General features: G+C 44.9%; 1 pseudogene across 1 annotated transcript in view; it reads left to right on the plus strand.

The window, feature by feature from the left end:
* The first annotated feature begins 885 nt into the window (after nucleotides 1-885).
* Nucleotides 886-21,937, plus strand: part of LOC110504214 (phospholipase DDHD1-like) — a 62,953-nt pseudogene continuing 41,901 nt past the window's right edge. Inside the window, exon 1 of the transcript XR_016491552.1 lies at nucleotides 886-1,128. The product of XR_016491552.1 is annotated as a phospholipase DDHD1-like (transcript). The remainder of the gene's footprint in view (nucleotides 1,129-21,937) is intronic.

Consider the following 21,937-nt stretch of genomic DNA (forward strand, 5'->3'; position numbering starts at 1 on the left):
ATTGTATTTATTAGAGGTTTACCCTCTCTCTTTTGTATGGGTTACATCCCTGTGTTTTTGTATATGTGTTTGTTTTGGGCTTCATCCACATGCCTTTCATGGCATGTTGTATTTTTGGGTGGAGTATTAAAGCCCCCTATTACGTATTCCTGTACCTGTCTCCAATTATTTATACAGCGTGACAGCCACCCTTTGCCTTGATGACAGCTTTGCACACTTTTGGCATTCTCTCAACTAGTTTCATGAGGAATGCTTTTCAACAGTCTTGAAGGAGTTCCCACATATGCTGAGCACTTGTTGGCTGCTTTTCCTTCACTCTGCGGTCCGACTCATCCCAAACCATCTCAATTCGGTTGAGGTCAGATGATTATGGAGGCCATCTAGTGCAGCACTCCATCACTCTCCTTGGTCAAAAACCGTTACATCATCTGCAAAACACCCCCTGTCACACCCTGATCAGTTTCACCTGTCCTCGCTATTGTCTCCACACCCTCCAGGTGTTGCTTGTTTTCCACAGTGTATTTACCCCTGTGTTTCCTGTCTCTCTGTGTCAGTTCGTCTTGTATATTTCCAAGTCAACCAGGGTTTTTCCTGTTATCCTGCATTCTCCTTTTTCTAGTCCTCCCGGTTTTGACCCTTGCCTGTTTCTGGACTTTGTACCTGCCTGCCTGACCATTCTGCCTGTCTTGACTACGAGCCTGTCTGCCACTCTGTACCTCAATGACTCTGATCGGGTTTTTACCTTTTTGCCTGTCCACGACCATTCTCTTGCCTACCCCTTTGGATTAATAAACACTCTAAGACTCCAACCATCTGCCTCCTGTGTCTGGAATCCGGAGTCTCTTTTCGATACTTCTCTACACGGATTATCTGAGGAGGATAAGGATGAGCTCTCTGCTCGGGAACTGCCGGTGGACCCTCCACTCCCTTATCGCCTTCACCATTATAATTGATGGACACCTAAGGGAACGCAAGAAAGAGAGGAGGTCTGGTCTCGGGCACACTCGTGCACCCGATATGGCACGTTCATCTCCTATGGAATCCAAACATTTCAGAGAGGAGTCGAAACCACCCGAGTTCTCTCGTGAATCTACGGGTGAGTTGGATACTTCTGAGCCTATGCAGTTGGTAAGAACTAGGCTATCAGTTTGGGAGTGCTCACAGAGGATGAATAATAACTGTGTCTGTACTGTGGAGGGGCAGGACATTTTATAGCTACCTGCCCTACTAGTAAACCCTTGTCTATAGTGGGTACCAGTACTGTGGTGAGTCAGACTGGGAGTTCTCTAATTCCCATCACCCGCACACTCCTTTTTTTTCTTGTGCCGTGGGGAGACCATTCTAAGTCTCTCCGAGTGCTCATTGACTCTGGGGCTGATGAAAATCTTATGAATGCCACCGATAGCTTCGGAGCTTGGTATTCCCACTCAGCCTCTCTCTGTGCCCATGGATGCTAGGGCACTGGATGGTCACTCTATAGTGTAAGTCACCCATAGCACTGTGCCTGTTCAATTACGGGTTTTTGGTAAACACAGTGAGACAATACAGTTCCTCCTCATTACCCCTCCCCATGTTCCGGTGGTTTTGGGATTTTCCTGGCTTCAAAAGCACAATCCAATGATTGATTCGACCACAAGCTCCATCCTGGGTTGGAGCCCATTTTGCCATTCCCACTGCCTTCAAGTAGCACAGCCTTCCTCAAGTCATCTTCCTCAGGATGTTAGCAAGATTGTGGATGTCTCTGCTATCCCCACAGAATACCAGGACCTCCTGGAAGTGTTCAGTAAGGCACGTGCTACTTCTCTTCCCCCACACCGTCCTTATGATTGTGACATTGATCTCCTCCCAGGCACTAAACCACCTCGGGGTTGATTGTATTCTCTGTCTGGACCAGACACCAAAGCTATGGATGAGTACATAGAGGAGTCTCTGGCCACTGGGGCCGTCCATCCATCTGCATCTCATGCTGGCGCAGAGTCCTTCTTTGTGGAGTAGAAGGACATTACTGTCAAGAATCGTTACCCCCTACCTCTCCTCTGCATTTGAACCTCTCCAGGGGGCCACCATATTTTCCAAGTTGGACCTTCGAAATGCCTACCACCTGGTTCGGATACTAGACCACCTCCAGGTGTCGCTTGTTTTCCCCAGTGTATTTATCCCTGTGTTTCCTGTCTCTCTGTGCCAGTTCGTCTTGTATGTTTCGAAGTCAACCAGCTTTTTTCCTGTTCTCCTGCTTTTTGCATTCTACTTTTTCTAGTCCTCCCGGGTTTGACCCTTGCCTGTTCCTGGACTTTGTACCCACCTGCCTTGACCATGAGCCTGTCTGCCACTTTGTACCTCCTGGACTCTGATCTGGTTGACCTTTTTGCCTGTCCACGACAATTCTCTTACCTACCCCTTTGTTTATTAATCCATTCTAAGACTCCAACCATCTGCCTCCTGTGTCTGCATTTAGGTCTCGCCTTGTGCCTTGATACTATCACACCTCCCCCTCCATTCTTCTCGGTGGGAACCACACATCCGGAGATCATCCGTTCACCTACTCTGCGTCTCATAAAGACACGGCGGCTGGAATCAAAAATCTCAAATTTGGACTTCAACTGGTCTAATGTCTATTGCTTGTGTTTCTTGGCCCAAGCAAGTCTCTTCTTATTATTGGTGTCCTTTTAGTAGTGGTTTCTTTGCAGCAATTCAACCTGACTCACGCAGTCTCCTCTGAACAGTTGATGTTAAGATGTGTCTCTTACTGGAACTCTGTGAAACATTTATTTGGGCTGCAATTTCTGAGGCCGGTAACTCTAATGAACTTATCCTCTGCAGCAGAGGTAACTCTAGAACTTCCTTTTCATGTTGTGGTCCTCATGAGAGCCAGTTTCATCCTAGCGCTAGAAGGTTTTTGAGACTGCACTTGAAGAAACTTTCAAGTTCTTAACATTTTCCAGATTGACTGACCTTCATGTCTTAAAATAATGATGGACAGTCGTTTCTCTAGGCTTATTTGAGCTGTTCTTGCCATAATATGGACTTAGTAATTTACCAAATAGGGCTATCTTCTGTATACCACCTCTACTTTGTCACAACACAACTGATTGGCTCTTAATTTGTGGAATTTCTTTCCTTCTTAACTTTCAGTAAGGCACACTTGTTAATTGAAATGCATTCCAGGTGACTACCTCATGAAGCTCCCGAGTGGCGCAGCGGTCTTAGGCACTGCACCTCTGTGCTCTAGGCGTCACTACAGACCTTGGTTCGATCCTGGCCTATATCACAACTGCCGGTGATTGGGAGTCCCATAGGGCGGCGCACAATTGGCCTAGCGTGGTCCGGGTTAGGGTTTTGCCTGGGTAGGCCGTCATTTTAAATAAAAATTAGTTCTTGGTAGAAAGAGGAGGAAGGGAAATGCTACTAAGGTACACAATAGCACATTTTGGTAGACAGAAGGTGCTCTTTGGTAAAAGGGGTGAATAGTCATCAAAAAGAAAGGAAGACCAAGGCACTCTTCATATAATTAATAAAAATGCCTTTATTTGTATGGCATGTTCAATAGAAACAAAGTTTGAAAAATCTGACACGTTTCGGCTGCATGGCCATTGTCAGGGAGTTTTGAATTTGTTCTTAACTGGCTTACCTAGTTAAATAAAGGTTGAAAGAATGCCAAGAGTGTGTAAAGCTGTCATCAAGGCAAAGGATGGCTACTGTTTAACACTTTTTTTGGTTACTACATGATTCCATATGTGTTATTTCACAGTTAAGATGTATTCACTATTATTCTACAATGTAGAAAATAGTAAAAATAAAGAAAAACTTTGGAATGGGTAGGTGTGTCCGAACATTTAACTGGTACTGTACATGCAAAATAAAGAGACCCTATTGTCACGTCAACCAGCTGTCTAACTAACAGCACAATAACACAAGATCTCCAGGAATCTAAATAGAAACGATGTGCTTCTATTGTTCTTTATATGTTAGAGGCCTGGCATGGATGGAATGCTAGGTTATGGTGGGATGGGCCCTGTCACTGCAGGCTATGTGGTACAGGTGTTGTCACGTGTCCTCTCTCTGTGTGTGACAACATGGATGGAATGATAGGTTATGGTGGGGTGGGCCCTGTCACTGCAGGCTATGTGGTACAGGTGTTGTCACATTGCCTCTCTCTGTATGTGACAACATGGATGGAATGCTAGGTTATGGTGGGGTGGGCCCTGTCACTACAGGCTATGTGGTACAGGTGTTGTCACGTGGCCTCTCCCTGTGTGTGACAACATGGATGGGCCCATTTCTTCCATTGGTCCCACTCCTCAGTGAAGGACTGTTTAATGCCATATAAAAAGGAGTAGGTGGGGGGGTCAGGGGTGTGGGGAGAGCTAGTATTAAAGGGTCTTATTGCTTCCTCTCTCTCTCTCTGTCTCTCTCACACACACAAAACACGCCCAAACCCCCTGTCCTACATAAGAGAGAGACACCATTGTAAATACGACCCATATTTATGTTTATTTATTTTCCCTTTTGTACTTTAACTATTTGCACATCGTTACAACACTATATATAGAAATAATATGACATTGGAAATGTCTTTATTCTTTTAGAACTTCTGTGAGTGTAATGTTTACTGTTAATTGTTTATTTCACTTTGGTTTATTATCAACTTCACCTGCTTTGGCAATGTTAACATATGTTTCCCATGCAAATAAAGCCCTTAAATAGAAATTGAATTGAATAGAATTGACAGAGAGAGACAGAGACTGTGAGAGAGAAAGAGATGCCCAGGCATTCTCATTTGGGACCTCCATTACCAAGCACTCACACACACACAAAATGGTCCTAGCAGAGGCTGACATTGTACCCAGTCCTATCCACCCACCTCCACCGATGGGAGCTACAGGAGAAGAAGAGAGGATGTTGTAGGAGTGTAGGGGTGTGTGTTTGTGCATAGACGGGATAGCTGACAATGTCACGATGCACATGCTTAAACAGGACAGAAGTACAGGTGTTGTGATTCTGGATGGCCAGATAGCTAGCAACAATGACAAGAAGCTAACATGTGGGGAATCGTAGGTGGCTCGTTTCAGCTACTGTAGTTTTATTTGTTGATACCATGTCTTGTTTTGAGGAGTTTAGACTGATGTCACGTCTATGCTAATATGGCTAAAATGCGCTAGCTAACTAACCAAAAACTGCAACAATGTATGTAAGAGACAACAAGTGTTCATTGTGCAAACGTATTTATGTTTTCAATAAAAATCCAACACGAGATATAGTTTACATGTTGTCAAAAGTCTAAGCCAACCCTGTCTGTTTTTCCACATAGTTGCGCACTCGTAGGTTTTATTGCTAAACAACCAACCTGTCAGTAGAGATCCTATTAGTATTCTAATTCAGAATTCTATGTGTTTGTGTTTGAGAGATTGCGCTCTATGTTTGTGTGTGCATGCTAGAGTGTGTGTGTGATAGTGTGTGCTCGCGCTCATGTGTGTACAGTATGATAAACTGTGACCTTTCCTTGGAGTTGTGGTGAGCCTAATGGTTGCCCTCCATGCCCCAGCTGCTCACAACTCAAGGTGTCTGACTTTAGTAAATGGAGGGGTATTTTTAACCTAGACACACCATGCCCGGGCCTGGGCCTAGCGTCTGGGAGCACCACAGGAGGAATAGAGAGAGAGAGAGAGAGAGAGAGGAGGCGAGGAGAGGTGGGGCTGGAGGGTTGGCACGCATTGCTGGCAGTACTCAAGTTCCTGATAGCTTTCAGTGGACCCTTTGATGTGCTCTAGCCGCCCCCGTCCCCGTCCCCCTGACTCCACCTCGCAGGAAATTGCATTCTGTCCGCTGCCACAGCAGATAAATGAAGAGGGAGAAGGGGCTGCACACCGTCACCAGCTGACCTGGCCTGTCTCACACCACGGCCTGTAGTATGTGAGCAGTGTGTTAGCCGTGTGTGCCACCATCGGGTACCCACCGCCTCTTCTTTCCAAGACAGGACCATATACAGTGCATTCGGAAAGTATTCAGACCCCTTGACTTTTTCCACATTTTATTACATTGGAGCCTTGTTGTAAATGGATTCAATTGTTTTACCGTCATCAATCTACAGACCACATTTTCTTGCCATTTCATTAGTTTAACAGAGCGTTTCCTAAAAGTTAAAATATTGTTGCATTTCCTTTACATTTTGGTAATTGTCTTGGAACGTTCTCCAACTGGTTTGACATTGGGAATCTTCTCAAATAGTTACTCTGTGGGAATTTCAGTTCTTCAGGATAACTTTTCCTACAGGTTTCCTCATGGTTCTATTTAACTTCTACAGGATGGGTGTCCCTAAACCGGAACAGTTGTTGCTAACGTGCGCTAATGTGACTAGAATGACGTTGCATACACCAGCCAACTTTCCGGGACATAGACATGTCTTATATGGGCAGAAAGCTTAAATTATTGTTAATCTAACTGCAATTTCCAATTAACAATAGCTATTACAGTGAAAAAATACCATGCTATTGTTGGAGGAGACTACACAACAACAAAACACTTTTTATCATGGCAACTGGTTTGACACATTCACCTCTGAAGGTAAATAATGTACTCTGATTTGTCTTCCTGAGGGTCCAAAAAATGAAATGTAGCATAGTTTTGTTTGATAAAATAATTTTTTATGTTCAAATGTAGGAACTGGGTTCTACATTTTGACCCCACTGCTGTCTCTGGCTCCACACCCACCCTGTCCGGCCATCTAGATGTGTGAAAGTGTATAAGCTAATGACCCATCATGTATGACATTAGTGGGAGTGTGTAAACGTACATTTTGTATACCATAGCATTTTTTTATGTTCTCTATAGTTATGTACTTGAAAATATATCAATTGGCCAATTCGGCACATTTGGGAAAACTCCTGGCAGACTTGATACAAAATATTGTGCAGTAATTTAATTATTCACTGGATCAGTGAAACTTTGCACACACACTACTGCTATCTGGTGGTCAAAATCTAAATGAAGTATGGCCTTTCTTTTGCATTTCAAAGATGATAAAACAAAAAAAGGCATTTTTTTTTTTACCAGATCTAATGTGTTATATTCTCCTACATTCATTTCCCATTTCCACAAACTTCAAAGTGTTTCCTTTCAAATGGTATCAAGAATATGCATATCCTTGCTTCAGGTCCTGAGCTACAGGCAGTTAGATTTGGGTATGTCATTTAAGGCGAAAATTGAAAAAAAAGGGTATGATCCTTGAAGTTATGTTCTCAAATTGTTCTGAGAACATTAAGAAAACCACAAGAAAACCTTAGTAACGTTCAGAGAACGTTCTAAGAATGTTATTTGAAAAAGTTCCATTCTCAACATTAACGAAACTCTCTATTCTCTATCTTATTAATTATGTTCAGGTTTGTTGGCCGTGCCCATTAATTGGCCGAACCACAGTGGACTAATTCCATGGACAGAGAACAGAAGATCATAGTATCGATTCTCACTGACGTGGGGTCACAATAAAAAATACATGTGTTTGCATGATTAATGCCTAAGCAAATTTATTTCCATGTATCCTCTCTGTACTTGGACTTCAAAACAGTTAACCGAAACTAAGCTAGCAGTATTATTAAAAATCTTATTGAAACATGTTCTCAGAACGTTATTTCATTACCTTCAAATAACCAATAATATAACGTTAATAAAACCTAGGAAAACATTCAGGGAACCAGAGTAAAATGTCCTCAGAACCTCTTTGCAACCTAAAAATGTACATTCCCAGAACAGGCAAACATTTTTGCTTCCATTCTCGGGACGTTTAAAAAACATTCAGTTTTACCGGTCAAGAAACTTATGGCTTCATTCCCAGAACCAATGGGAAACCAAAAACGTACATTCCCACAACTTCCAAGGAACCAAATGTGCTAGCTGGGTATGCATGCAATAGAAACCTCTGATAGAGATACTGTAACTACTCTATGCTCTCAGCAATAACATCAGGTCACATCAAATGACATCAGAGACTAAAAGAGTGAGATTCCTGCTGTCTTTCCACAGAGACCGTCTGAGAATGTTGGGACTCAACGTGTCTAAGAGGGGTCGCTCACGCAATGGGACCCCAATGGCACTTATGGGTATTGAAGGGACAACACTTAGGGGAACCTGCCTTGAGCGTGTTTGTGTGTGTCTGTGTGTGTGTATGTGTGCACACGAGTGAGGTCATGTGTGTGTGAGATCATGGACGAGTGGAGCGAGTTGTCTCAGACAACAACTATTTGATTAGTGCTACATGAAACAGGGCTCGTTCCTGCCGGAGAAATGACGTCACCCCCAGTGGAACTCTTTGGGGCTACTCCACCCTCACCCCCTATACTATAGACTAGGAGCCTCCAGAAGGAGAAGCTAGTATGTCATTATACTACAACACATGGATGCTTCCTATGGCTCTATGACATGTTAATGTCTTCAACCCATTTTGCTGTATCTTCTCTCATATCGTCTTTCGAACTTCAAATCAGGTATGTCCATGATCCCAAGGGTCATTCTTTATGTGGTCTCTTTAAGACAGTAAAGCAATTTGTTTATTTGTGATCTACATAAAGAAGAGGTTTATGTGAGACTCATGGGTTTGATTATTTGATTACTCTGTGCTGAATTACACGCCTATACTGAGCCATGTGGGGGTCTGGCCAATGAGAAATGTGTGTGAGGGTATTTAGGTCCATGTTGATTCAGGAAAGTGTTGCTGTTGATGGGAACTATCCTGGACGTGGTGAGTGAGGAGAGCAAGAACCCTGTGGCCTCTCAACCCAGCATGCACGCACGCACACTCTCTTTATTACCACCAGCACCATGACCTCTCCATCCTCCCTGAGCTGTTGCAGACCCTCCCCCCCCTTCAGAATCCCTGGGGGTCCCTGATTGACAGGCCGTGAAGATACACCAACACAGTCTCCATTTAGCTCAAGAGCCACCTCCCTCCGACTCCCTCCGACTCCTCTTCTCCCTCCCTCCCCCATTGTCTGATGAGAAAACACACTTGAGCCAAAGTGTTTCAGAGCAGGAAGTTTCCCGGGGAGAGAAGGTTTCGTTTCGGGTCAATGTGTACCGCTGCGGCGGACGGTGTTTTTGGGGAGGTCAGGACATGCAGAGAGGAGGTGACGGGGAAGGGTGCGTGTTGGAAGCTGCTGAACATTGGTGAAGGTGGAGGTAGGGGTGTTTTATTTTATTTTATTTAACCTTCATTTAACTAGGCAATTCAGTTAAGAACAAATTCATATTTACAATGAAGGCCTACCCCGGCCAAACCCTTACCTAATTGTGCGCCGCCCTATGGGACTCCCATTCACTGGCAGTTGGATACAGCCTGGAATCGAACCAGGGTCTGTAGTGACGCCTCTAGCACTGAGATGCAGTGCCTTAGACTGCTGCGCCACTCAGGAGCCCTAGAGGTAGGGAGGGAGGGAAAGTTGAAGGTGGGTGGGGTGGATGTCGGGGTGTTTAGTCCTGAGAGGAAAGTGCAGGTAGGGAGGGAAAGTGGAAGGCGGGTGGGGTGGGGTGGCAGTAGGGGTGGAGGTGGGGTAGAGGTGAAAGTGGAGGGTGGGTGGGGTGAAGGTAGAGGTGTTTAGTCCTGAGAGGAAACATTAGCAAAGCGAGGAGGAAATGCTGCCAAATTAACTTCTCACCCTTTCAATCACACCCCTAGGAGTTACTGCCCCACTTTAGTTCTGCCGATCTGGCTTTTTTTGGGAGGTGTGGAGGGTGTTTATTTTTTTCTCTTTTTTGGGGGTACCGCACTGGGGAGAGACATTGCACCCTCACACCGACCCGAGGTTCACCCCTCTGACCCTAACCCCCCCAACCCCCGGCACCCGCCATACACCCACTCGGCAAGCGCAGACTACAAGCAGAACCACTTCAGCCAATCCGCTGCCAGGACTGCCCTCTTAATTCTGCTCTCGGTCAATGAGAAGAGAGGGAAAGCTTCAAACATGTCTGTCCAAAACAGGCTAAATCGATCTCATACTTTAGTAAATTAACCCACTCCCAAACAAGGGCCAGTGAATCAGTCCTTGGAGAGAACAGAAAAACACTTTCCTCTCAATGCTTCTCATTATCCAAGAATGACAGAAAATGCATTCATGTGGTTTGAAAAGATCACCAGAAAGGAACAGAACCGCAGAGGGATGGTTTGTCGTGACTGCTGCTTTTCTCAGCTCATGCATATGCTCCAGTACCAACAACATGGGCTGGAGTGCGGCAACAGAACGTTTCAAACCTCTCTCCGTACTCCCTCTCCTTCTCTTCTCTTCTCCTCCCCCCTCCCACCTCCCTCTTACTCAAAGGCATACCTGCCTAATTTGCATGTATTTGTGCATTTTCTTCCCCCCTCCCTTCTCTCCCCCTTTTCCTCACAATTTCTCTCTTTCTACAGATCAGATAAGGTGGTTCGTCCTTCTGTTCCAGCTCCCTTTGCTTGGAGAATAGATGATTGCGGTCATTCTCCAAGACAAATGTAACTTTTCTGGATGCTCTAAATCTATTTAGGCACATTTAATAGTGTTAATTATTGTGGGGCCCGACAGGGGACTGTGGAGCTTTCTTTGGTCAGGGCCTTTAATAACATTGACTGCAATGAGAAGCAGATGCTGATCCGCTTGGTACCTTTGAAAGAAGACATTTGAGTCGCTCTCCTTCTAATTTATGGGCCCCCCTCCACATCTGGAATTCTTTATAATTAAAACGTAAAACCCAAAGTTCTACTTCCACCTGTCAAACGTTGAGAAGATGAACACAGTAATGGGCTTCTCCGCCATCGGTGAAGTGGTGGTGGAGGTTTTATTTTTGGAGGTGGGTGGGGGGGTTGTATACAGGGCCTGTGTTTCAATACTTTGCCTGTAGCATTGCTGTGGGAGCTAAAGTACATCCAGACAGTACAGATGCTCAGAGACCTAGGTCCTCCAGGTTAACAGCCATGGAACATTCATTCAGAGATTCTCTCTTTTCGTTCCAAAAGGGTCATGTCTCCTTTTGGAAGATCAATTATAACCAGACAGAGAATTATACAACAACATGAACAAATGTTAATTCTCATACGGTTTCCTTTAAACCTGTACTTCACAAGCTTTAGTGCTGAGGGAAAACATCAGTAGAGACTAAAGCATTCTCAACACTAATAGGACGGAAACAGAGATTTCCGATTCTGATCTCTCAAAGATCCCGGAAACATCACAGTTAAGCTTAACAGATTTGCTAACTCCTTTTATTAGCTAATAATGAAAGCAAAAATATGGATTTGCCACGGCTGGTGAATAACATCATTGCTCATCAATAAGAACCTACAGAAGTTAGGAGTGTCACCTGTGTGTGGGTATGCGTGCGTGCGTACGTGTGTGCGTGCCTGCGTGTGTGTGTGTGTGTGTGTGTATGTCCGGGCGTACAGAGCTCAAAGCCTCTCAAACCTGTAGCCTACTTCATTAAAAGGAATTAAGATCCAGCACCCAGAAGATTAATTTTCTTTGTCTTTTCTTCCCCCCCTCACTCTCGCCTCATTGGAGTGCGAGACAAAGGCAGCTGTAAGAAGGGTTCTGGAAGAGGGAGAGGAAGCTGGCCAAGGTTGGGGAGTGCAGCTTGTGCAGCTAATCCTTCTGTGAACACGGCCATGTGGACAGCATTCCTGCCATTTTCTCCACTATTACCAGATCACCGTAATTAAGTCTTCAGCGTTAACAGGTCGGCCGGGCCTGACCAGGGAGAGAGCTAATCTACTGCAGCATTCTGTGGCTACTGGGGGGTGGGCTGCTGTTGGAGTCAATGCATACGGTACACACACACACAAACGTATTCACACATACTGTATATGTACTCACACACACACAAAAGGGTTAACCAAGCTCAGTTTAACCATCAATTCAGTTAATCAACGTTTCAAGTATTCTTGAAATATGGTATAATAATACGCTTCCAGAAAATTCCCCACGCAGAATGAATCTGTTTCAGCCAGTGAGAAGGATCTCACAAAAACCAGTCATGTTGCCATCAGCATTAGGTGAATAAAATATCTCTCTCTCTCCCTCCTGGTAGCACACACAGCAATCTACACTACAGTATACTGTCAGCTGTTATGGGGGAGCTTCAGATATGAGGCAGTTAAAACCAGACCAAAGCCAGTTCCCAACAACAACATAAAAATGTATAGCCTCGAAGAGGGCGGCCATGTTCAAAGGAAGGAGGTTGCACTGCTGTGCACGAGAGAAAGAAATGAGCACAGTATGGGAGGAGAGAGAGAAAGAGAGAACTACAGGGTGAAATAGAGAGTTACATAGAGAGTCACGGGAGGTAGAGAGAGAAAGTGCACTCGACACAGGGGAGGTAAAGGCAGAGACAGAAGGGCCCCCTTTGTGGATCATCGACAGATAATGGGCTCATTAAGGCTCTCGCTCTCTAAACAAACAGAACAGGCGCTGAGGAGATGGACTTAAGGGCCCGACATGGAGAGAGAGAGATAATGAGGCCCCGTCACCCGCTCTGCCCCAGCTCCGCTCGACACAGCAGAGTGAGGCCTACCAACAAGCTGCTGGCCTGTAACCAGTAACCAGTCAATCTCCCCATGCACTTTCCTTGTATACACACACTAACCCACAGTAACATACACTAGTTCTCTCATACATACCACAGGGATGCGACCCATGTTGACTCCAATGCTCCCCACAGTTGTCAAGTTGTGCTTTGGATGGTGTTGGAAACTGTTGAGCTTGAAAAACCTAGCAGCATTGCAGTTCAATCAATCAATTAAATGTATTTTTAAATCCCTTTTTATTATATCAGCAGATGTATACAGAAACCAAGTCTAAAACCTCAAACAGCAAGCAATGCAGATGTAGAAGCACAGTGGCTAAGAAAACATCCCTAGAAAAGCAGGAAACCTAGAGAAGAACCAGACTCTACATGGCCATTAAGTGGCACCTCAGTTGTAAATGTCAGTTGCCTTTAATAGCTGAGAGAGAAAGAGCGAGAGAGTGAGCGAGAGAGACGAAAACAGCAGGTCCGGGACAAGGTAGAACATCAGGTGAACAGGTCAGGGTTCCATAGTCACAGGCAGAAGAGTTGAAACTGGAGCAAAAGCTCGACCAGGTAGAGTGGGGAAAGCTAGGAGTCATCAGGCCAGGTAATCCTGAGGCATGGTCCTAGGGCTCAGGTCCTCCGGGAGGGGAGGGAGAGAGAGATTTAGAGGGAGCATACATAAATTCACACAGGACACGAGATAAGACAGGAGAATTACACCAGAAATAACAGACTGACTAGCCCCCCAGCACATAGACTATTGCAGCATAGATACTGGAGGCCGAGACCGGGGGGTTCTGGGGACACTGTGGCCCTGTCTGATGATACCCCCGGACAGGGCCAGCCAGGCAGGATATAACCCCACCCACTTTGCCAAAGCACAGCCCTCACACCACTAGAGGGATATCTTCAACCACCAACCTACTACCCTGAGACAAGGCTGAGTATAGCCCACAAAGATCTCTACCGCACGAGCCCGAGGGGGCGCAAGACAGGACAGAAAGAAGGCATATAGGGATGGCATAGAAGAGCTCCTGTAAGCCAGTGACTCAGCCCCCGTAATAGGGTCAGAAGCAGAGAATCCCAGTGGAGAGAGGGGAGCCGGCCAGGCAGAGACTGCAAGGGCGGTTCGTCATTCCAGTGTCTTGCCATTCACCTTCTCACCTCTGGGCCAGACTACACTCAGTCATGTCATGAGGACCTACTGAAGAGATGAGTCTTCAGTAAAGACTCATCGAGACCGAGTCTGCATCCCTCACATGGATAGGCAGACCATTCCATAAAGCATTGCTTTTTTTGGAGAAAGCCCTGCCTCCAGCTGTTTGCTTAGAAATTCTAGGGACAATAAGGAGGCCTGCGTCTTGTGAGCGTACGTGTAGGTATGTACGGCAGGACCAAATCGTAAAGATAAGGTAGGAGGAGCAAGTCCATGTAATGCTTTGTAGGTTAGCAGTAAAACCTTAAAATGAGGCCTAGCCTTAACAGGAAGCCAGTGTAGAGAGGCTAGCACTGGAGTAATATGATCAAATGTATTTGTTCTAGTCAGGATTCTAGCAGCCGTATTTAGCACTAACTGAAGGTTATTTAGTGCTTTTTCCGGATAGTTGGATTGCAGTAGTCTAATCTAGAAGTGACAAAAGCATGGGTTAGCTTTTTTTCTATAATTTTCGGACAAAAAGTTTCAGATTTTTTGCAATGTTACGAAGAGTTCTTGACACAAACCGGTGCGCCTGGCACCTACTACCACACCCCGTTCAAAGGCACTTAAATATTTTGTCTTGCCCATTCACCCTCTGAATGGCACACACATACAAGCCATGTCTCATTTGTCTCAAGACTTCAAAATCCTTCTTTAACCTGTCTCCTCCCCTTCATCTACTGATTGAAGTGGATTTAACAAGTGACATCAATAAGGGATCATAGCTTTCACCTGGATTCACCTGGTCAGTCTATGTCATGGAAAGAGCAAGTGTTCATAATGTTTTGTACACTCAGTGTATGTAAGTATTTCTCTCGCACAAGCACACACAGATCCCTTACATCTGCACATGCACTGCACTCTCTGACTCCCTGTCTTGTGTTTGCTTGTCCCACCGCTCTGTCGCTCTCTCTCTCTCTGCTTGTCTATCTCTCTTTTTCTCCAACTGTGTAGTTCTCTCTCTCTGCTTGTGTGTCTCTCTTTTTCTCCAACTGTGTAGTTCTCTCTTCCTGAAAGCAGCAGTCTGGTTTCCTAATTTGGGTGTTTTGTGGAGTATGTAGTCTGGTTTCCTGATGTGGGTGTAGTGTGACGTATGTTACTGACGACTGGGTAGCCATGGATCATCTGGCAGATTGATTCTGGCATCCAGAAACACCTGCAGTGATTTCTTTCCCGTCACCTCGTAAAAGTGGTTAACACACGACGTCATGCAATATTAATCACTCATGATGCTTAATAACTCAACACTGGCCTCTTCTCCTTAACTCTCTTCGGAGCGGTATTGCTCAAACTAACCTCAGGAGAACACAAATAAAATGTTAGGAAGTAGGCATAAGAAATGTAAGGCATAGTGCAATGGGGCTGGAGAAATGCAACCACTCAAATTCATAGAACTATGGCTGCAAGGACTGACAATCCCAGAATGATAGATTTAACCATGTTTTCAAGGCCAGTCTTTTGTTTACATTTATTTTGTTTACAAACATTGGAGTGAAACAAGTTTATATTTCGGGTTCTGATGGGGTATGTAGTGGCGACCCATCGCACAGGGCAAGTGGGGCAGAGCCCCACCAGTTTTTTTTTTTTTTTGTTGCCTGTTTTACATGTTATCACATATCAATTTGCAAACAAAAATGAATACTGAGTTAATAAAGCTACATACAAAAATAGTGTCTTTTTTGCTTTCTTGATTAAGGCAGTTCCAAAATGCTAGCTCAGTGCTTTCCATGGTGGTGGGGCAAGCCAATGGAAAATACAGAGCGTAGGGCTTGGTAATCTTCTCTAGTTACGCTGTGATTGGCTCAGTGTTTTGTCACTTATGGGGACACTACGTTACCGCAAAATCTACACGGAGAGCTAGAAAGTTCAAGCCGCATTGGGTGCTCATATAGATTTACATTAGAAGGGCCCTTCCAAGAAGGCTCAAGGTCTTTTGTCCACAGATAAAATGACGTCAAATCACGTTATATCTACTGTAGCTTTGACTGGACTTAGCTAGACAAGCAGTCATCATCATTAATCACGTTGACAATCTACTGGAAAATCCTTTTAAATACTTGTCAAATGAAGAGAAATTATACAGAAAACGTATCAGTGCTCATTGGCCATTGGACATAAAAATTAAAGACAAGTGAGAAATCGCAAATTCATCAATAAGTGGTTTGGAAGGAATCAGTGGCTAACTGCAAGGGTTGCAAAGCAATCACTATTTTGCTTTCCCTGCTATTTGGTGGAAAGGGTGTGGTCCAAGTCTGGGTTTAAGTCTCTTTTCCAAGCTTAAAAGGATTAACATTCACCAGAAAAGGTTGAATAGGTTGGTCATGCTGTCAATCCAGAATTTTAAAAAACTGGAAACTGGGAAATCTCAGACTTCAGTGAGTTCAAGACAACTGGGAACTCGGGAAAAAACTAGTTCCAACTGGGAAAATACATTTTGAACGGTCATCCAACTCGGAATTCCAAGTCTGGAACTCGGGCCTCTTTCCAGAGATCCGTCCTGAAGATCATAGACGTCATGATTCAACCTTTTTTCCCCAGTTGTCTTGAAAGCACCATAAATCCAGAGAATGCCAGACTTTGAAGACAAAGTTTCATGACAAAATTTGCCCACAAGAAGGACCGCCGCACCACCTTCCTGTTCAAGTGAGCACAGCAGTAAGTCCAAAACCGTCTTGTATGCTGTTGAATAAATGATGTTATATGCCATGAAGATATATATACTGTAGCTAAGAAAGTAATACGAAGTGTATGTTGTGAAGTAAGCTGTTAGTAACCCATGTGCCTCAGCCTAATCATTTGGATTCCAATAGTTTTTTCACCATTCATTTTTCACAAAAAGGATTTTAGAAACACTTAAAATAAAGGCTGTGTTTCATGTAGACTTACCCTGGCATGACATTTTGATAACCGTGTAAATCTCTCTAGGACAAGGTGGCCTTTATCAATATATTTACTTGTATTAACCCCATAAAAAAATGAAATACTAATTAGCAGCTAATGTGGCTCATAAAGAATTACAAATGCCATGATGATCTGGACGAGACTGCAGAATTGAGGCAAAGGTAAGAATCTCTGGATTAAATATCTAATGTTAGCTAAATGAAGTAAAATTGACAATTCTGTGAACTGTCTTGTGCAAGTTTTAAATTGACGCAATACCTGTTAGCAAAGGTGTCAGCTAGAGATTACGTGCAGGACCTTGCAGGGATTTGTAGTTTTGCATGACTTTGGTGCTAATTAGGATTTTTGAATCTGAGCATAAATAGAGCTGAATATATTGATAAAAGTCACTTTGTCCGAAGAGAGATTTACATGGTTATCAAAGCTTTGCCAGCAGCTTTGCCAGCAGCATACCACCCTGCATACCACTGCTGGCTTGCTTCTGAAGCTAAACAGGGTTGGTCCTGGTCAGTTCCTGGATGGGAGACCAGATGCTGCTGGAAGTGGTGTTGGAGGGCCAGTAGGAGGCACTCTTTCCTCTGGTCTAAAAAATAATGTCCCAATGCCCCATGGAAGTGATGTATAGGGTGCCGTCTTTCGGATGGGACGTTAAACGGGTGTCCTGACTCTCTGAAGTCATTAAAGATTCCCTGGCACTTTTCGTAAGAGTAGTGGTGTTAACCCCGGTGTCCTGGCTAAATTCCCAATCTGGCCCTCAAACCATCACGGTCACCTAATAATCCCCAGTTTACAATTGGCTCATTCATCCCCCTCCTCTCCCCTGTAACTATTCCCCAGGTCGTTGCTGCAAATGAGAATGTGTTCTCAGTCAACTTACCTGGTAAAATAACGGATAAGTAAAAGCTTACATGAAAACAGACCTTATTTTAAGTGTTTCTAAAATTCCCTATGTGAAAAATGAATGGTGGAAAAACGATTTGAACAATTTCCTTGTTTGACCGTAAGGTTTTAAGGGTATTATGACACCTACACTGTGGGGCTCTATAAGGAAATGAGTTGCATTCATAAGTAGTAGGGAACGGAGTTTCAATCATGAGCAATAAGGCAATGAGTTGCGTTCATGAGCAACAGTGCGTTCATGAGCTACTTAGAGAACCCTTTCTGCCCTCCTATTGCTTCAGTGGAAGAAAACGAAATAAAATGATATTGTATGACATGCGATTGAAGTCGTCCACTGTAGCATATACCCACCCGTAAGGTACCATGGCTGTAAGCAATAAAAGACGAGGAGCACTCCTTGAACTCCCTTGTAATCAACTGGAGGAAACTTCACAGCAGAGCAGGCCCATCCAACCATTCAAACTGCCATGAGATTTATTGTGAGAAGAACTAAAGAGGCTGCTGTTTCTCTGAGAAGCAGCCCAAATACCTTCCTTCCACTACCCTCCCTACTCCCATTACAGAATGTCAGCCTTTGCCTTTATTAATACCAATATATTATGGTGGAAAAAGGCCGGAGTGCATTACAAGCTCGAGACAGTGGAGCGCGAATAAAAAAAATTGAGGCATTGTGAGGGGGACGGGGAAGGGGGTTCTGTTAATCTCCAGCTGCTTCTCTGCTCATCAAGCTGTGAGCTAACATGAAACAAACTCACGCTATACACATCTGTCAGCCATTAGGGACAGACAGACAGACAGACAGACAGACAGACAGACAGACAGACAGACAGACTCTGAGAAAGCCTCTGAGGGGACATATTGTCCCATCTCTCAGTTCCGTCCTCATGGAGGGAGAAAGAGGGAAAGGAGGAAGGAGGGGGAAGAGGAGGGAGAGGAGAGGGGGAAAGAAGGAAGGGGGGGGGGGGGGAGGGAGAGGGGAATAGATGGATGGTGGGGGGTACCATAGATGAAGTTCCATAGATGAAGTTGAGGGGGACCCTGGCCATTTTGAAACAACATTCCAAGGCCGACTCTGGATATGTCTCTCTATTCCCTCAGAAACTTTCCCCACTCAGATAAGTCAACCTTGACAGTGTGAAACAGCTCTAAAAACACTGCAGACTCGAATTACACATGTAGGTCTCCACGCAAGGCCACAGAGGTTGGGAGGGCAGAACATTCAACCTGTAAATGACAGGCAGATCTAAAGAGGTTACTCGTGGAGAATCTATTACACACCATCCACACCTGGACTGGGCCCCTTGTTGGACATATAGGAAAACTTGTGGCTGTGGGGGCTATTGAGGCAAAGAGCACAGAGCCTGCACACACACACACATCAACATCCTTAGAGAGGGGCCAAGCTACACTGATACCCACAATTCAACTCTGCTTTCAGGTCAGTTTCTTACTCAACATTTGTTAATCAAATATAAAAAATTCACTGGTTAATGAAAGATTTGTATTAAAGTAACGCATTGCATAAATCCATGGCTCACTCTGTGAGGCAAACCCACAGCAGTTACACAAAAACACTTCCATGGAGGCCTGAGGAGGATCCATTGTGAATTGTGGAGAGGAGAGGACAGACAGGACAGATTGAGGAGACTAACATGGAGAGAAAATAGCTTTTAGAGAGTGTTTGTCCAAACAGGATTACACCAAGCCTGGTTTGATGTGTATGAAGCTAGGTGATGCTAACATCACCCGTCTGTCTCTCCCAGATATTTACCTCAGCTAACTACACCACAGGGGCGGCCCACACACTCACACACAGACAAAGGAAAAAAGAGCGGGATGGCGTGAAGGCGAGAAGAGGCACACTTCATTAATCTCTTTGGCACTTTTCCACTAAAGCACTGTCTGTTTTAGCAGCCCCGTTAACTTTTAGCTGAGGTGAAAGTGACTAATACCCAAACCCCACCGCCTCAAAATCCAAAATGTACAACTTCACCCACAAGTCATAATTTACACCATTTGTCATTTCCGTGCTGTCCTATTTTCTTCAGACATTTCCTGAGCACTGCACCTCGTTTCTGGTCTCTTAATTTTCAATACATTAAGACACATCCCACTGGGCACACACTGGTTGAAACAACGTTGTTTCCACATAATTTCAATGAAATAATGTGGAACCAACGTGGAATAGACGTTGAATTGACATCTGTGCCCAGTGGGATACTACATCTTCCACAGCTGACATTTTAAGGAGTACCCACTATTTTGTCACACTGGGTCATTGTCCTGTTGAAAACAAATGATAGTCTCACTAAGTGCAAACCAGATGTGATGGCGTATCGCTGCAGAATGTTGTGGTAGCCATGCTGGTTAAGTGTGCCTTGAATTCTAAATAGGCAAAGGGTGGCTACTTTGATGAATCTCAAATGTAAAATATATTTTGATTTGTTTAACACTTTTTTGGTTACTACATGATTCCAATGTGTTATTTCATAGTTTTGATGTCTTCACTATTACTCTACCATGTAGAAAATAGGAAAAAGAAAGAAAAACCCTGGAATGAGTAGGTGACTGATACTATACATGTACAGTTGCTGACCAGGTTCTCTCTTTAAGTTTAAGTTTCATCCTGTGATGATGGTCCCTCTTGCTATGCTTAGCCTCACTCACACCGTGCTATTTTGATTCTAGAGCGAGAGAGAGAATGCTCTGCTAGGATGTAAACCAGGTGGCAGACAGACTTGTCCTGCTTACATAAAGGTGTGGTTGGTGTGTTTTCTGTTATGCGGGCAGGGAGCGTTCCAGAGGAGCAGTACAAAAGAGACCGAGCCTGGCTAACAGTGTGTATATCTGCCAGTGCATCTTTATTTGTGTCCAATGGGGTAACAACAGACAGTGCTGTTCCCGTAATTAGGCTAAGTGTCTGTCTGCTCCAAGTAACCAAAAGGAAGCCCCTCCCTAAAAGAACACACACTCAACAAAAAAATACAAAAGAAAAAACACAACAAAAAAAATACATTCACACTTTTTCACACATACACACCGTCTTTCTCTCTCACGCACACACACACACACGCACGCACACGCACACACACGCACACGCACGCACGCACGCACACGCACACGCACACACACACACACACACAGCTAGTGGCAGAAGCCTGGGCCCAGGCTCCGGAGCGGAGGGATATCCGACCTGTGAATTGGAGGGGGTAGCTGAATCACAATAGGACTGGCAGCCCTGGAGGAGGTCATTAAGGTTGGGGCCAGGCTCTGGCTACGGCGCGCTGCAGTCAACAGCCCCCCAATCACCCACCTGGCACCTGGAGCCCAGACGTCCCGGGATTGAGAGGGGGCCCAGGGGGGAGTGGAGCCGTGGGGCTGGAGGAACGCCAGACAAACCCAAAGGGCTGCTCCTGTGGGCCCGGTGCCCCTGCACCTCCTCCCACCCACGTCTGTGGCTGCTCACCACCACCCTTGTCCCAGCACCCTATATCCTCCCATCTATAACCCCCCTCCCACCCCATTCTCACACCAGCAACTCCTCACCTCCACAACTCTCAACTGCCCTAACTCTGGTGTAATCACCTCTGATGTGGGTGGGGTAAGGGGAGGTAGGTGGGGGGGGGTCACACATTACATCATTTATTTACTTATCCTGGGTAGCTAGCTAGTGTTGCGCGTGTCATGGCGGAGTTGAGTTTGGGATGAAAGGTGACGGATGCGAGAGTAAATGAGTCATGACCAAAGTGGGCTGTTGAAAACGGGGGTAGGGGGATGTTCTAAAAACCCAAGGTACTCACACCCCTCCCTATAGCATTGTTACAAGCAAAGTATCTAGACACTAATATGACATTGAGGGATTTTAGGCATCAATACAAAGTGAAACATTTTCACTTATTTCTAAACCAGGCTGTGTTATGAAAGCAAATTGGAGCAATTTACCTTTTTAGCAACCAGCCGGCAATTTTCAGTATTTACATTTTTGGGACCAAATCACAAACAACTACATCTTCAGTCTTCAAAAAAGGGGGCCTAAAAAACATAATTCAATCCCTTTTTAACCAAATGTAGCTGGGAATTACTAGTGACCCCCCTCCCCCCCTCTCCCCCGGGCAATAGTGGTGAATCCCAGCAAGCCCTAGCAGCCCCAACAAGGAGAGGCTGCAGGCTGTTCCATTTATCACTTAGCACGGGGTCCTCTTTCTGCAGAGAGGTCCCAGTTATGTCAAAATGGATAAGAGAGTGAGAAAGAGAAAGACAGAGAGAGAGAAGGATAGGGAGAGAGAGAGGGATTTCCATTCCTCCATCTCTCTGTCCCGAGTGGGCCTTGCCTGTCTGATGGAGTGGCAATGGCGCACGCAGAGACATCAAGCACATTCCAAGGGTCGGCCCAATTACGGGCAGATGAGGGGCAGT

Source organism: Oncorhynchus mykiss, chromosome 25 (genome assembly GCF_057628025.1).
Source record: "Oncorhynchus mykiss isolate SJ-2025 chromosome 25, ASM5762802v1, whole genome shotgun sequence".
In the NCBI taxonomy this organism is placed as follows: domain Eukaryota; kingdom Metazoa; phylum Chordata; class Actinopteri; order Salmoniformes; family Salmonidae; genus Oncorhynchus; species Oncorhynchus mykiss.